General features: G+C 36.0%; 1 protein-coding gene across 5 annotated transcripts in view; it reads left to right on the top strand.

The window, feature by feature from the left end:
• LOC136030070 (WAS/WASL-interacting protein family member 2-like) overlaps nucleotides 1-17,098 on the top strand; it is a 66,980-nt gene that overhangs the window by 563 nt on the left and 49,319 nt on the right. Inside the window, exon 1 of one of the 5 annotated variants that reach the window (XM_065708706.1) lies at nucleotides 8,989-9,074. The exons of the other annotated variants lie outside the window; for them this stretch is intronic. The gene's annotated coding sequence lies outside the window, so the exon portion shown is untranslated. Of the gene's footprint in view, nucleotides 1-8,988; nucleotides 9,075-17,098 lie in introns of those variants that run through there. 5 annotated transcript variants of the gene reach the window in all.

Genomic DNA, 17,098 nt, shown 5'->3' with positions numbered 1-17,098 from the left:
TTTTGCAGTACCTACCTCCACTCCTTCTCCCTCAAGAGGGCCCTGACCTTTGGTGACCTTTAAAAATATGTGTGTTATAAAAGTGAAACCTTGCAAAATAGATCTTTTGCTTAATTGAAGTACAACAAAATTGTTTTCAGCTTCATAACTTTGCTCAATTCTATTTTATAAGGTTTTAAAAATATGCAAATACATTTCCTTAATTTTGAAAAAAACAACATTGATATGGCTCAAAATTCTACTCAAATAACAGGAATTACATTTTCAGAGCTAAAGGCAGAGAAAAAGCAACTAGTAACTGAAAATTAAGGTAAAATGTTGTTTTGTCAAAATTTCAGTAGGTATAGACCTGTCATGTAGGCAAATTTCAGGGCCCTCTAGAGGGAGAAGGAGTGGACATGGGTATTTTAAACCACCTTCCCAGGACACACTTTAGCCTGCAGACCCATCCCTGAAAGTTTCATTTTCCTAACCTAAACCCTTTCCATGATAGCATGAAGTCAATTAACTAGAATTTTACCAAAATCAGATAGGACACCACTGGAGAGTTGGGGCTCTTCCAAAGAAAACATAGGCTAGCCTATTCACAAAATTAAAGTAGGCTAGGCCAGCACAACTTAATATGCTACCATTAGATTCTTGGTATAAGTCCAGAATTGGGTCTTTTGAGAAGTAAACATGTTAAGGAAACAATTTTTATTTTGTATGCTAACAGGCTTATACAGAGTAGCCTAGGCAAATTCAATTTTAAGCTAACATATCCTTTATAACCTTATCCAAATATGTACTGTATCCCATATACATCTCCTGTGCATTTATTGGTTCTCATTTGTTATTAATTTTGATTTAATTTATGCTGTGGGAAAACTGGTTTTGACAAGATCTAGACTAACAAATATATAGATAGACAGGATTGAAAACAAAAAAAAAGGTATCATCTTTGAGGGACTCTAAAGGGCTTGAAATTGAATTTTTGACAGAGAAAAATATTTTATTAGGATTCAGGATAAAATTCTGCTTCTACAGTTATGTTAGTTTCTTAGCTATCTGAATATTCTGTTAATTACCTTAAACTACATTAAATTACAGCTTGGAGCAATCTAAGGATTTTCTCATTTAACACAGAGTACCACAAGATTAGGCATAATGCAAATAGTAAGGAAAAACAGTTTTGTATAACAATGTGTTAGATATTTATCCAAGGTTCAAAATTTATGCAGCCACATGGGTTTGTTGTTATGTTTTGATATGGTTTTATGTTTTGTTCTGGTTTAATATATGTTAATGTAAATATTTATCTGTAATTCAGTTCAGATGAAAGGAAATTTGGTAAATTTGTTGTTGTTCATATTATTGACTTACAAATGAAGTGAACATACTACTTGATGCCTTTTTTTTGTTCTTTACAAATATAATAATTGATTCTATCACAAATTCAAATTTGAGCACTTATTGAGCTCTTGACCAAATATTTCTGACCAAAATATTTCTAGTAGGCCTATTTCAGTATAAAAAGGCTTAAAAATATTGGTCTTAAACTTACTGTCTCATTATATATCCATTTTTTAATGTTACTTAATCCACAAGCACTGATTTTTCACCATTAAGTTGTAGAGATAAATTTTGCAATTATGTGTTGTTTTCTTCTTTCTTGACATGTTTTGATAAAATATTGAAAATATGAAAGCTGACAGAAGAAGGTGTAGATAAATAACCCACAAGGTTGTAATCCAAAGCAGTATCTAAATTTGTAATCTATAAATATATTAAGTTTATAAATGGATTTATAATAATAAAGTAAGTCTGAAACCAATATTTACAGCCTTTTTTATACCCAGAAACAATAATTATTTTGGTCATTTTCAAGAGCTCAAAAGGGCCTAAATTTGAACTTGCAATAGAAGCAATTATTATATTCATAAAGAGCTTAAAAAAAGGCATCAAATGAAATGGTCACTTTTTTTGTAAGTCAATAACATGAACAATGAAACATCTATCACAAATTCATCCCTTGATGCCTTTTGCATGCTCTTTCATAATTCAATAATTGTGGGCAAATTCCATTCTGAGCCTTTAATGCAGCTCCAATAGGTAAAACAGTCCATAGTAACAACAAGTTTAAAAACATGTTAAAAAAAACTAAAATAAGAAAAATTGTTCATTTGCTGTTGTTTCTTGTATGGTAATTGTTATTTTCCTTAATCTTAATAGTAAAATGTCATTTTGAAACCTAATTTGTAGAAATTCCTTTTTGAAGCTCTTCTAGCTCTTTTTTTGCATGTTTGCTTTTAAAACAACATTTAACTATTAAGACCAAGAAAAATAATAATTACCATTCCTTAATCAGCTACCAATGACATTTTTTTTTAGAAATATGTTTTTAAACTTTTTGTTATTATAAGCTGTTTTGAGTCCTTTCAGGGCTAAAAATATAATTTTCCATAGAAGCAATAATTAAACTATTAAATAGTTTAAAAATACATAATTAAGTTTTCCTGGTCATCACTGACCCTAGGGATGGCTAGGGATAAAATATAGTGAGCCTGTAGTCAAAATTTGTTAACTACATTTATTCTGCATATTTTGGAGAAAGAATTGTTTTCTTAATGTTTCTTTCTCAACAGCCAAAATTATAGAGTTTTATCAATTTTTTCTTTTATTCTCTTTTTCAATATGATAGTGGTTACCTTGATAATGTACTCCACCCTCCTAACGGTCCCAAATATAACCTTTGGATGTAGGCTATACAAAACAGAATGTGAACCTACAAAACCAAAAAACTAGTGGGCTAAGGAGGGTGGTCTGGGTTTCAATTAAACAGGAAGCACATGGGAAAATCTATTAGGCTAAATATAAATTCTCTAAGTGTAATAATGTCAGAATTTTGCTATGACAGCATTTACTTCAGAAAGGGATCTAAAGTAAACTAACATCCAAAGCCATTTGAACAAAACTTACAAGAATCAACTCTAGTCCTGAAAGTCTCATTACCTAGCTTATGACTATTTCTAAAACATCAAAGAAAATCTGTTCAAAAGAATAATTTTTACTGTAAATTCCATTGTTCAGCAGAACACGGAATAATCATGTGGAGTTGCTGGTCAGTGTTGTTGAGGAGCCACTGGAATCCTTTTCTGTGGTCTAGTGGACCAACTCTTGCTGGCAATAATCTTATTTATGTCAACATAGGGGGTGGTGACAACAGGAAGGTTGTTCCAATGAGGTACCACACTATTGGAGAAGTATTCAGACAACCAACCAAATAAAGGAGTTGAAGAGAATGTTTCAGGAAAAATTGACAGAGAATGTTAGGAACAACCCTAGATCTTTCTGAGGTTATACCACTGAAAAATGCAGCAGCAGAGGCATGTTCCAGATATCCTGCCCAATAGTCAAATCAGTTGCTGATCTTGAGCTGTAAGTTGAAATTTTCAACTAACAATTTTCATCTTTTTTTCCTCCAGTTCCAGTATCGTTTGTCTTTCACCTCCTATATATGATGCATCACATAAGATGGAACCATATTTGATTACTGATGCAGTAATTCTAAAGGAACTTGCATCCCTCAAACTGAATAAATCTGCTGGTCCAGACAGCATTCACTTGCATATCCTACATGAATGTTATGCAGTTCTGTGTAAACCTCTTTCCCTGCTGTTCAAGTTGTCATTAAGTCTTCCAAGACTACCTCTGGATTGGAAAACTGCATATATCATTCCTATATTTTAAAAAAGATAGAAAGGGCCTTGCAGAAAATTATTGACCCATTAGCATGACATCAGCAGTTGTTAAGGTTCTTGAAAGAACAATCGATGATGCAGTTGTTAAACATATTGAAGAAAATAATGTTAAAACGGAAGATCTGTTGATACCAATCTCCTTGAATCATAAAATTACATCACCAAGTTGCTTGATATAGGGGTGCCTGCCGACATGATTGTGCTTGACTTTTCTAAAGCTTTTGACAAAGTTTGTCACAAGCAACTTGCAATAAAATTACTTGTAGTCAAGCTTGAAGAAAAATCCCTTCTCTGGATCCTTGGTTTTCATTATTTTTTAATCTCAATGTGTTCAATTATTTGATGAACCTTGTAATTATATCCTTTCTTCCTCTATGGTTGTTTTGAGTAGAGTTCCTCAGGGAAGTGTTTTTGGTCCTACACTATTTAACGTCTTCACCAATGATGCTCCTTCCATTATCGGCAGTAAATCAACTAACCTGAAGCTTCTTGGACTAGCTTCTTGTTCTATGAAAATCATGCCCTTCTACAAAGTAATCTTCAACTGCTTGGTCAATCAGCTGAGGCTTGGCTTCTTGAATTCAATGTTGCCAAGTGCCATATCATTCAATTCAGCAAACTGAATCCTTGTTGCTCTTATTTTTTCTTAGGCCACCACTCTCCTATGTAACTAATGAGCTAGAAATTGGTGTCACTATTGACAATGAACTAAAATTCAGCACTCATGCTAAGAAGTCTACTGCTGGTGCTAGTTCAACTATGGGAGTGACTAAGTGTACTCTTTCAATTTCTTTCCCCAAAGTCATCAGTCTTCTATATAAAGGACTTGTGCATCCTAAGCTTGAAGTTGGAATGTCTTTTGCTTCCCCATATTTAAAAAAAAAACATCAAATTTCTTTAAGATGTACAGAGACTTGGCACCAAAGTGATATCTGGCTTGTGGGAGCTTTCCTACCCTGTAAGACTATCAAAGCTGAATCTCCTTGCAATTGTTTACAGGAGAAATAGAGGGGATGAAATTTTAGCCTATAAGTACATATATATGAGGGCTAATACTCTCCCAGCATTATTTCTTACTCAAGTTTTTGGTCCCAACTCAAGAACTAAAGGTCATCACCTGAAACTTTTCAAACGGTATACCTTATCTAGAGTCTGCTCCTAATTCTTTTCATCACAAATTGTCAACAGTTGGAACAAACTATCTAATGAAACAGTTATAGCTGAATCTGTTTATGTATTCAACAAAGGGTGGATGCTGTGTGGTCCTCCAGAGAGTGTAAACTCAATTGGAATGCTACTGATCATGCAACAGTGCCTGGTCACTAAAGAACTTTGAATTCATCTCAAGTCATCATTTTGGAACTCTACAAGGAGAAATTCTTAGATTGCTCCTAACTGCAATTTAAGCTATTGGTTCTGGGCTCTGGTATATGCTCTCTTTTGGGATAACTTCTTATTATGTCCTCTGAACCTGAAGGTTTCATTGAGTTGCGAGGACTTCTGATGGGAGAAGTTGGCATTCAAGAACATATAAGTCATTATGACATCTCCCCTCTGGTGTCTGTACATGAATGTCAAGAGCTTTAGCCTATTCAATCAAGATGGATAGTCAAGATTCTTGCATCCATTAACAGCTTTCATCTCCTGTTTTTGAACAGACTACTGTTTTCTGATCACTCTTGTTCAAGGGTATGACAATATACATCCATTTCAATATACATGACAATTCAAGCAATGGTCACATAAGACCCTTTTACAGCTTGAGTATAATTTTGGGTGACTGCTATGTAGTGTATGCTTAATTATGCTGAGGGTCTGGGGTGCTTTAGCAGTATCACTATGCCAACATGCAACCAATTGAAGCTGCAGTCTAAAGTGGTTGAGCCTATTACGGTATCAAATTGTCTTCAAAAAGCAACAATCTGCCTGTATTAACACTAACTTTTGGGGTGCAAATACATTTAGGACCAATTTTGGATGTATTGGGTCATAGCTAGAACTTCCTTTGCATTACTATTGTTCAGATTCAGTGTAGTATGTCAGACTCTAATACCTTCCAATCAAGGTAAACCTGTAGATGCTAGTAGTGTTGTAAAAGTTAAAATTGGGTATTTTATGTATTTTACCATAATTTTTGAAAATTAGTGTTTTATGTATTTACTGATATTTTATACATTTTACTGGCGTATTTTATTGAGCTTTGTAGTTAACATCATGCAAAACTACCCAAAGGGTGGGAGAGACAGGTTTGGATATGATACTGTTATTGTAGTTTTTACTGAATACACAGCAGAACAATAAAAAAAGCAATATTATTCTTAATTACACTGATTAATTTTGTTGTTAATGATTGAGTGATTAATATGTATTTGACTAGCCCTTCTCTTACATGCATATCACCTTATTTACATAAGTTTATTTTCTTTCAATCAACATTCTATGTAATCTTTTATGTGAGTATTATCTAACCATTTCTTTGAGCATTTTTTTTTTTTTTTTTTTACAATTATCCTCTCCTTTCCCACACTGATTATCCTAATCACACTGACACTCCTTTCCACTAAATTATCCTCTCCTTTCCCACACCCTGAGCCAAGGCTCAGGGTGTTTTTACTGTTAAAAAAAGTTTGAAAGAATTGGAAGATAATTCTGCAAACAAGGTTAGAATATTGGAAGCTACAGTGATGACAGTGGTCAAAAATGGCTCTCAAGCATTGGCGCTCCGAAAAGCGGATAAAGATTTGCTAGATGTTATCCAGAGAAAATGGCTACAGATTGTTCTGGCTACCCAGCTGACTGACCGTATTTCAAACAGTAAGCTGTGCGAAAAGTTTTGTTTAATCCCGTTTTCTAGGGCTACAATAAGAGAAAGAATGGGATGGCTAGGGCACGTTCTCTGGATGAAGGATGACCGATTGCCAAAGATTGTCCGTTTTGGCCAACCGTCTAGGGTTAACCGGAAAGCAGGTCGTCCGTGGTTGGGATGGGAGGATGTCATAAAGAAAGATTTAAAGGAAATGGGAACTTACTGGGAGGGTGTAAAGGGGGATGCTTTGAATAGGCTAGGACGGAGGAGTGTGCGTACCTGTGTTGGTCTCAGGCAGCTTTGTGCTGCGTGAGTCGTTATTAGTAGCAGTAATATTCGATCATGGGTGCATGTTTATTTGCTGTGTTTGTTGAGTTTTTTTCTCCACAAAATATCTTATCGAACCAATGGTCCTAAAAGATTGGCAAAGGGCTCATTCGAACGGCAACTAAAAGTTCTAGTGCTCCTTTTAAGCGATGAAAAAGATTGTTTGCCCACCTCCCCCTTCCGAGCCTCTCCCCCAGAGTCATCCGATAAAAATTTTGAGATAGCCTTTTTTTCAGCATTGTTCAAAGGTCACCAACTATGCCTTTGGCGATAATACGGCCCTCCATAGTCCACGGGGAAAGGGCTGCAAGTATATAAGGGGAAACTATCACTATATTATATCACTATATTATAGTGATATAAGGGGAAACGTATCAAATCAATGGTTTCGGAAGATCAGCATAGGACCTCGGAGATTAGAACTTCTAGTGTCCTTTTTAAGTCACTAAAAAGGTTTTAGGGTAGTAAGCCCCTTCCTCCAGCTTCAAATCGTCGAGCAAATTTTGAAATGGCTATTTTGTTCTGAATAGCTTTTTCATTCATTAGATATGCCATTGAGGATAACATGACCCCCACGGCCCCTGGGGAAGGGTTGTAAGTTGTGAAATTTGACCATATGTTCACATAATTTACGTGACAACAGCTTTAGTTTGAGGAATTTTTCATGGAGGGAAGCTTGATTTGCCGGTATTACTTGAAAAACGTCCAGACACTAAACAAAACAAAAAACAAGTCTTTTCAACTGACAGGAAAGACCAACAATAAAACTTAAAACGAACAGAAATTGCGTATATTATGGGGTTTGCCCCGTCCTCAATACCTTGCTCTTTACGCTAAAGTTTAACTTTCTTTCCCGACCCTTTAAGAACGACTCGTCAAACACAAGGGCCGTTTAATTAGAATAAGAAGCTCTTTTAAAAGTACTAAAGGACCTCAGCGTGAAAAGCAAAGGATTGAGGAGGGGGCAACCCCCTACATACGAAATGATAAATATACATACCTCAGGTTAGCAACAGCAGTGATTAGACATATCTGTAAATAATGGTAGTCTGTATAATTTAGATCTTGCCCCTGGGGCAGCTTCGGTCATGCCATTCCCACAGGCATATTTAATGGTCCTTGCGACTATCCTGAGAAAATGAAATCTTAAAATTTTCATCCAATGGCACGGGGTTGTCTGAAGGGGAAATGGGTATTAGAAGGGGCTAGTTTTGATCCAACCTCTTGCCAACTTTTAAAAATGGCACTATAACATTCAGTTTCCAATCTAACGAATCTCCTCCCAATTTTCTACGACCACCCCTTCCAAACCGAATGATCGAGGGGAAAAACACTCGAGGCATTTAATTATTTACTAAGCCAACGTTAGTGCATTGACTATGAAAGACTTGTTCTTAAAATCTTAAGTTTCGTGACAACTTTTAACTGCACATTGACAATTATATTGCTGTATTACTAGTCGCTCTTTAATTTACATTTATGTTTAGAGGTCATTCTGAAACTCAAATATGTTTGGGTCTTATAAGCTTAAAAGGAAATCCTTGTTTTAATGGCTAATTGGACGAACCTTACCGTGCCCGGTGATAAGTTTGAAATACTCTTGTTTGGGTTTTTGGTTTAAGGGGCTGCACACTGCCTGTCGTTGGTGTTATGACTTTGAGCCTCTGGCCATGCTCTGGGTTAGCATCCCCCCACCGAAAAAAATCTATTAGACTGGAAAAAAAAATACGTTTTAGATGTAGTATGAAAAGTAATTTTAAATCCTGGAACCTAAAATGCACATATTAAAGCACATACTCATGTAAGTGATAATAAAAGTCTTACTAGAAATTGGAAAAAGATGCCAAAATTAGATGAAAACACTCAAAGGAAACAACCTTTTGGAATAAAAAATGGCTATAAGTGGTGACAAATCCTGAAGTGGTAACCTTGGCCGCACCTTTAAGCCTGCTATCTGTCTGTTTATGTTTTGGTGTCCACAAAGCCCCTTAGTAAGTCACCCCTGTTTTTTTTCTGGGATGTAGCTTTTTACTGCGCTTTAACTTAGCAATGATGCATGCATCCGTGTGTTTTACTTAATTGATAAGATATACGTTTGTCTTATCTAAAACTAACCTGGACAAATGCTTGTTGTTCAGTTTAAATTGTTGAAACTAAGAGGAATTTCATAGGATGGATTAATTTTTTGTTTGGGGTTTAAGGTAATAAACTAAATACCTTGATGAAGCTGATTGCTATTTTTCGTACTGGGGTCAAATTTCGAAGTACTACCATGCTAGGGATAGAAAAACTTCGCTAAGGGTACCCAAATCATACAAGGCCTGTAAAATTGTATAAAAAGCTGCTATGGTTCGCACTGAGCAAACATTTTGATCAGCTTAGAAAAATCTTCGGTACTTGTATGATATACCCCTTACCGCTCAAGTTGTTCATGCATTGACGCACTGTAATCGCTTTCTTTTGATAGTTTCTTTCAACTTAGCGTCGGAAAAGACAAAGATAAGTGACGGAATAGATGGGAAATATATAATTTGGGCTAGATATTTGCACATTAGGGCAGGGGGGTGTGGGTAAAGTATTTGGACAGTGTTAAGTGAGAAAACAATTCTTACTTCGTAATAACAGAATAATAGTAGCTAACGTTTTTTTTTTGCATGCAGACCCGCTGTACTCTACCCCCCCCCCCCCTAATGTGCTAATAGCTCAAATTCGTTTCATCATGCTTAGGTATATTTTATTAGGATTAACCTAACTGCAGTTTTTGAGATTCAAGGGGTATATCGTAACAGTACCAAACCTTTATTAAGTCATTTACCGCACTTTTAAAAATTACATTGTGTTTCCTTAGTAATTGCACATCATGAGTTATGGCTTTCCTATTAAGGAGTCAGGCTAATGGTAATTGACGATATAGGCTATAAAGAAAACCGGAAATTTAATGAGCTATTACAGGGTGGCGAACATAGTCCACGAGTATCAGGGTAGTTCTAGGAATTTAGCTCACAAGCATTGCTATTTTGAACTAGTGCCCTTATGAGGTATCAATGTACATGCGCATGCATGGTGGGTATTACAAACTTTACCAGAAGTACCCAATTTTCAAACAGTTTGTGGTAACGAACTGTAAGTAAGGAGCTAACTGGCTCAATAGTAACCGAAACTCCAAAAAACGGAATTTTGATACCAATCGATACATCAAAAGAGTCGGATTTTTATGCTGATTTTAAATATACAAGTTTATTCTTACTCATCAAAAGTTACGAGCCTGAGAAAATTCGCCTTATTTTCGAAAAAAGGGAGAACACCCCCTAAAAATCATAGAACCTTAATGAAGATCACACCATCAGATTCTGCGTATTAGAGAACCCTATTGTAAAGGTTTCAAGCTCCTATCTGCATAAATGTGGAATTTTGTTTGTTTTTTTTTTGCCAGGGCGGCTTGGTGCTGCAGTGAGTTATTAGTAGTAGTAGTAGTAGTAGAAGAAAGATCACGGATGTGTGTTTATTTGTTTTTTGTTGTTGTTTTTTCTCCTAGGGTTGATCGCATCGACCGAGGGGTCCTAGAATTTCGCTAGAGGGCTCATTTGAACGGAAACTAAAGTTCTAGTGCCACTTTAAGTGGCCAACAAAACTGGAGGGCAACTAGACCCCCTCCCACGCTCATTTTTCCCAAAGTCACCGGATCAAAATTATGAGATAGCCATTTTGTTCAGAATAGTCGGAATATCAAATAAATATGTCTTTGAGGACAACTTAATCCCCCACAGTCGCTGGGGGAAGGGCTGCAAGTTATGAACCTGGCTCATGTTTACACATAGTATTTGTTATTGGTAAATATTCAGCTGTTTCAAGTGGGATTTTTTCTGGTGGGAGGGGGCGAGGGATTGGGTTACGTGGGAGGATCTTTCCCATGAGGAACTTTTCAAGGGGGGATAATTTCTATGTAGGGGGTGCTGGGTATCCCAGCTTTAATTAAAAAACGACCTGAAATTAAATTTAAAAAAACACATTTTTTCAACTGAAAGTAAGGAGTAACATTAAAACTTAAAACGAACAGAAATTATTATCTATATGAGGGAGTTCACCCCCACTTCAATATCTCGCTGCTTACGCTAAAATATTTGAAGTAATTTCAAAAGAGCTATTTATTCTAATTAAACGGTCTTTGTGATTCAAGGGTCATTCTTAAAGAATTTGAACAAAATTCGAACTTTAGTCTAAAGAGTGAGGTATGGACGAGGGGTTGAGCCCCCTCATATTACGTGTATGAGCAAGTTCGTTCCCTCGTCATACCTCGCTGTTTACGCTAGATTTCGAATTTTATAAAATAATAAGCGATATAAGCAATAATTTGTTTGTGTTATTTTTCGGCCAATCTTAGCATTTAATTTAACCTGAAAGAGCTTCAAAACTATCATTTTTATGTGATACTAAACCAAAGATAGTGTATGTGTTCGGCTTGTGGTTGTTTTTAAATAATAAAAAACAAGTTTTTTACAACTGAAAGTAAGGAATAACATTAAAACGAACATAAATTATTACGTATATCTTTTAAAGATCTTTTCTTTCATTAATTTCAGTCATTTGAGAATTGCTCAACTTGTGACTCTCATTTTCATAAAAATAGTTTCGGTAACAAATGTAACAAAATCCCCTTTGGGTGTTTTGTTACTATTCCATACAAAATCAGTTCGGCAAATATTGCTAATTTAAGTTATGCGGGAGAATCTTTCCATGAAGGAATTTCTCGTAAAGGAAGGGAATTTTCCATGGAGAAGGGGCTGGATTTACCGACATTATTTAAAAACGCTCAGAAATAAATTAAAAAAAACAAGTTTTTTCAACTGAAAGTAAGGAACAATATTAAAATTTGAAACGAACAGAAACTATTCTGTTCTGTAAGCATACGAGGTGGCTGCCCCCTCCTCAACACCTCGTTCTATATGCTAAAGTCTAAATTTTATCCCAATTCTTTAAAAATGACTACTGAAACACAAAGGTTGTTTAATTAGAACAATAAGTAACTTTTTTTTAAATGCCAAAAAACTTTAGCGTGAAGAGCGAGGTGTTGAGGAGGGGGCAACCCCCTCGTATACGTAATAATTTCTGTTTGTTTTAAGTTTTAATATTGTTCCTTGCTTTCAGTTGAAAAACTTCTATTTTACCAGATCCTTACGGTTCGATTTTGGCACTTTGGCTACAACTTCTAGTACCCGCCGTACATGAGCACGTGTCTTGACTGTGTGCAAGCACACTAGTCCAAAATAGTGATGCTTTGGTGTTACGTAATTGAGACTTGTGGATCACATTCGCCACATTGCATTTATTCAGCCATCTTCCGTGCCGCCTCGTGTCCGGTCATTCTTTTTCGTAGTAGTTTTTTAAGTGGAAGTTATGGGTTTCTCACGAGGGAGTCTTTTTAAGGGTATAAGTCGTTTTAAGTCGTTTAAAGGTCTGCAAACAATTACTAAATACAAGCAATGACGATCTCAATGATACCTTCTATGGAACTTACTTACGACACGTTCTGTTTTCTTATAAATGCATTTCATTTAAAAGTGAGTTCCGGCATCAAATAAGTTACGAAAGCTCATATCAGGTGTACCAAGTGTTTACGAATCGAAATGAACTACTTCGTTCATTCAATATCAAGTTGATTGATTCTTTAGTTGTTATATCCTGCCTAAAAGGCCCATTTCGAGAATGCAAAGTTTTGGCAATGACTTTTTTAATGAAGCCACGTACAAAAACTTAACTATACGTCTTATTTACTACTTTTACTGCATTCTGATCTAAGTGAAGTATGGCGTTTCTATCAAGGAATAAGGTCCATCGACTCCTTGACATCCTCGATTTGGAAAAACGAAAACAAAACAAAAGATGAATGAAACATTCATCGTTTGTCGCGCCTAAAACCGACGGATGTGACATTGTTCGCAATTTTTAAGGATTGCGAAATAACAGTTTCGCTTTTAGGGAGAGAAGTTCTCTTTACAGAATTGAAATTAAAAAAAAGGGTGAAAATCACTGTCTTTTACTGGATAACAAGACTTCGTTTTGTATTACCGATGAGCATTGTCGTATCTATAAAAGGTGCCCTCAAAAATTGCATCATATGTAGGTGAAAAGTCGTTTTCGATAAAAGAAAGAAATAAAAGGGGGTATGAGATGTCACGTGTGTATGCAGTTGCCATAAAATGCACACGACAAATAAAGATTTACTAGATTCTAAGGAGTGATACTAGATTCTAATGAACCATGCTTCATTTCAGACACACAACCGTCGGGCTGGGGCATAACGAGAGGTCGTATGTGCTTACCATGGCTGAAGATCTGAATCTGATGGTTTGATTTTCATTAAGATTTTAATACTTTTAGAAGGCGTTTCCCCTTTTTGGAAAAGCGGGAGAATGGAAGTATAAAACTCTATCATTGTAATAATTACGGTCCAAAACCCTTAACTAGAGGTTTGCAAGAACACCTCCCGCATATTCCTCCTCTAGGCCTCCTTAAAAGTTTTTTATTGTTTTAAAAAGTAGTTGTGAGAAAGTCAAACTTTAGTGTAAAGAGCGGGGCGTTGAAGAGGGGACAACTCCTTTCATATACGGAATAATTTCTGTTTATTTTAAGTTTTGATGTCGCTCCTTACTTTCAGTAAATTTCTTTATTATTATTATTTAATTTCTGAACGGTTTTGAATAAACGCAGGATTTGATTTTGGCTCGCCGTATATGAATATTTAAAACGTAGTTTGTATATTAATTTTAATTTTTTTGACTAAATGACTTTCTCAAAATTTTGATCGGACGATTTTGAGAAGAAAAGGGGCGGGGGAGAGGGCCTAATTGCTCTTTAAATTTTTTGGTCGCTTAGAAAGGCCACTTGGTCTTTTGATTTTATTTACGAACGTTTTTATTAGTAATAAGTATACATAACTTATGAATTAACTTTCGTAACGAACTTCTAAATTTGTATATTTTTATTACGTATATGAGGGGGTTCGCCCCCTCGTCAATACTTCGCCCTTTACGCCAAAGCTTGACTTTTGTTCCAATTCTTTTAGAATGACCCCTGAATCACAAATCCGTTTAGTTAGAATAAATTGCTCTTTGAAATTACTAAACACACTTTAGCGTAAATTGCAAGGTATTGAGGAAGGGGGAAACCTCCTCATATACGTAATAATTTCTGTTCGTTTTAAGTTTTATTGCCGCTCCTTACTTTCAGATGAAAAAACTCGTTTTTTTATTTAATTTCTCATTTTTTTAAAATAATGCTGGAAAATCCAGCGTCCCCTTCATGTAAATTCTCTTCCCCCATGAAAAATTCCTCGATGGGAAGATCCTCCCACCAGAGTAAACCCCTGGTAAACCCAGAGTAATCCCACGTAAACCCCTCCCCCCACCAGAATCCCCCTGAAAACGTCTGTATACTTCACAATAACTAGCAGTCCTTTCCTTGGGGACTTTGGGGGATTAAGTCATCCTCAAAGACATAATTGTTAGATTTTTCGACTAGACCGAACAAAATGGTTATCTCAAAATTCTGATCTGGTGACTTTTTAGTTTTTTTTTTATTTTTATTTGGTTAATTAATTGTTAATTTGATAGTTAATTTCATTTGTTAACTGCATCCCCAACTTTATTTTAATTTAGATAAATTTTCAAAAATTACAAAATGATTGAAGTTTTGCGTCCCTAAAATTTCTGTGCCTGGGGCAAGTACCCCCTCTGTCCCCCCTAAAACCACCACTGTAACCATGACAGTAAAAGAAAGCTAGCCACTGAAGCAGAACATATCTTAATGAAAGTGAAACTTTTTGTTTCGTTATTTGCTCATACTATTTAGCAGATTTCGATTTTTGGATGGGAAATCTTTAATTAGCTGTTTCCTGGATCATAAAGGTTGACACTTTTAGCCTATTCATAGTCACTATAAAACGTTAATACTAATTAATTAATTGTGTCTACAAAACATCACACAAATTTAATTGTAATCGTGCGTTTAAAGTCCGGAATAGGGATAGATGAAACCAACAAGTACGTGAGGTGGCCTTGGGGCCGATCCCGAAACTTTAAATTTCTCCGAATTTATAAGTACTTCTTATTGAAACTATTAAATATATTTATTATCCCCCCCCCGAAAAGAATCCAACTTCATGCATGCCTGTACCTTTGCATATCATGCACAATACCTTAGACATTTGACAAGAAAGATTAACAACACGTGATTTTAGTAAATTTGTTATCATTTAAGAATTTATCATTTTAAGCGGATAAAGCCTTTAAGAAGAAACAAATATTAAAAGGAAGAATTTTTTATACAGTATATAGCAAACATCTCCAGGGCATGTTAACCGGGCTAAGGGAACTTCAACGAGCCAACAAAATCTCGCAACAAAATCTTGTAGCATCGATCCATGACGCAAAAATGACCTGGATATGTCTCAATTATTTTTATGGCACTTGGTATTTACCAAGTGACACATTGCGATCGCAAATTCTATCGGTCTGTATGTCCTTCCCGGTTTTGCTAGTTTGGGCACTTCCAGATAAGCTAGGACGATAAAATTTGGTAGGCATATCAGTGAACGGACTAGATTCAATTATAAATAGTCGTTTCCCCAATTCGACCATCTGGAGGGGGGGGTTAATTCGGAAAAATTAGAAAATATCGGATCTTAATGAAATTTGATATTTAGAAAGATATCGTGCCTCAGAGCTCTTATTTTAAATCCCGACTGGATCTGGTAACATTGGAGGGGGAAACCTGAGATCTTGGAAAACGCTTTGAATGGAGGGATCGGGATGAAACTTAGTGGGAAAAATAAGCACAAGTTCTAGATACATGATTGATATAACTGGGACGGATCCGATCTCTTTGAAGGAGTTGGGGGGGGAGGTTAATTCTAAAAAATTAGAAGAAATGAGGTATTTTTAACTTACGAAAGAGTGATCGCATCTTAATGAAATTTGATATTTAGAAGGACCTCGTAACTCAGATCTCTTATTTTAAATCCCGATTGGATCCAGTGTCATTGGGAATCTTGGACCGGAAATCTTGGAAAACGCTTAGAGTAGAAAGATCGTGATGATACTTAGTGGGAAGAATAAGCACAAGTCCAAAATACGTGATTGACATAACCAGACCAGATTGGCTCTCTTTGTGGGAGTTGGGGGGGGTAATTCGCAAAAATTAGAAAAATGAGTATTGTAACTTAGGAACAGGTGATCAGATCTTAATGAAATTTGATATTTATAAGGATCTTTTGCTTCAAAGCTCTTATTTTAAATTGTACTTAGATCCGGTGACATTGGGGGATTTGGAGGGGGAACCCGGAAATCTTGGAAAACGTGAAAGTTGAGGTATTTCACGATTCGAATCGCGAAGATTCGATTCGAATCGGATCCGGGGACATAGGGGGCTTGAGTTGGGAAACAAAAATCTTGGAAACCGGAAATCTTGGAAAACACTTAGAATGGAGAGATTGGGATGAAACTTGGTGGGTAGAATAAACAAAGGTCTTAGATACATGATTGACGTAACCGGACTGGATCTGCTCACTTTGGAGGAGTTAGGGGGAGGGTCCAGTGCTTTTGCGAGTTCGGTGCTTCTGGACGTGCTAGGACGATGAAAATCGGTAGGCATGTCAGGCACCTGTACAAATTGACTTGATAATGTCGTTTTCCTAGACTCGACCATCTGGGGGGCTGAAGGGATAGGGAAAATTAGAACAAATGAGGTACTTTTAACCTACAAGTGAGTGATCAGATCTTAATGAATTCTGATATTTAGAAGGACCTCGTGTCTCTGCGCTCATATTTTAAATCCTGGCCGGTATTCAGCCTCTGATTTTCATTTTAAATCAATCTACTGATTCTTAGAATTTTGCCAGAGATCATGTCATAAGAGCTCTTGGCTCTTCCGGCCTCGTCGCAAGTGCCATATTAGCTCTTAGCTCTTGTTTGTTGTTGCGGTTGACGATGTAAGTTAAGGCATATCTATAGCCTATCACTTTTACGGCACGAATCGATATAATCAAATTTTGGTTTTTACGTTATTTGTGCTCGTGGGTTCTTTTAGCCTGGTCGACACTTCCTGCGGACGTTCATTATTACTTTTTAAAAACGTTTACTGTTTATTTCTTTCAAGGTTTGTCGCCTTAAAAACATTATCCTGTTACCAATATTCTCATTTCGTTTTAGTCATAAATAGAAAGACAGTG

Source organism: Artemia franciscana, chromosome 8 (assembly GCF_032884065.1).
Source record: "Artemia franciscana chromosome 8, ASM3288406v1, whole genome shotgun sequence".
Lineage (NCBI taxonomy): Eukaryota > Metazoa > Arthropoda > Branchiopoda > Anostraca > Artemiidae > Artemia > Artemia franciscana.
This window is presented reverse-complemented; position numbering and strand designations above follow the sequence as displayed.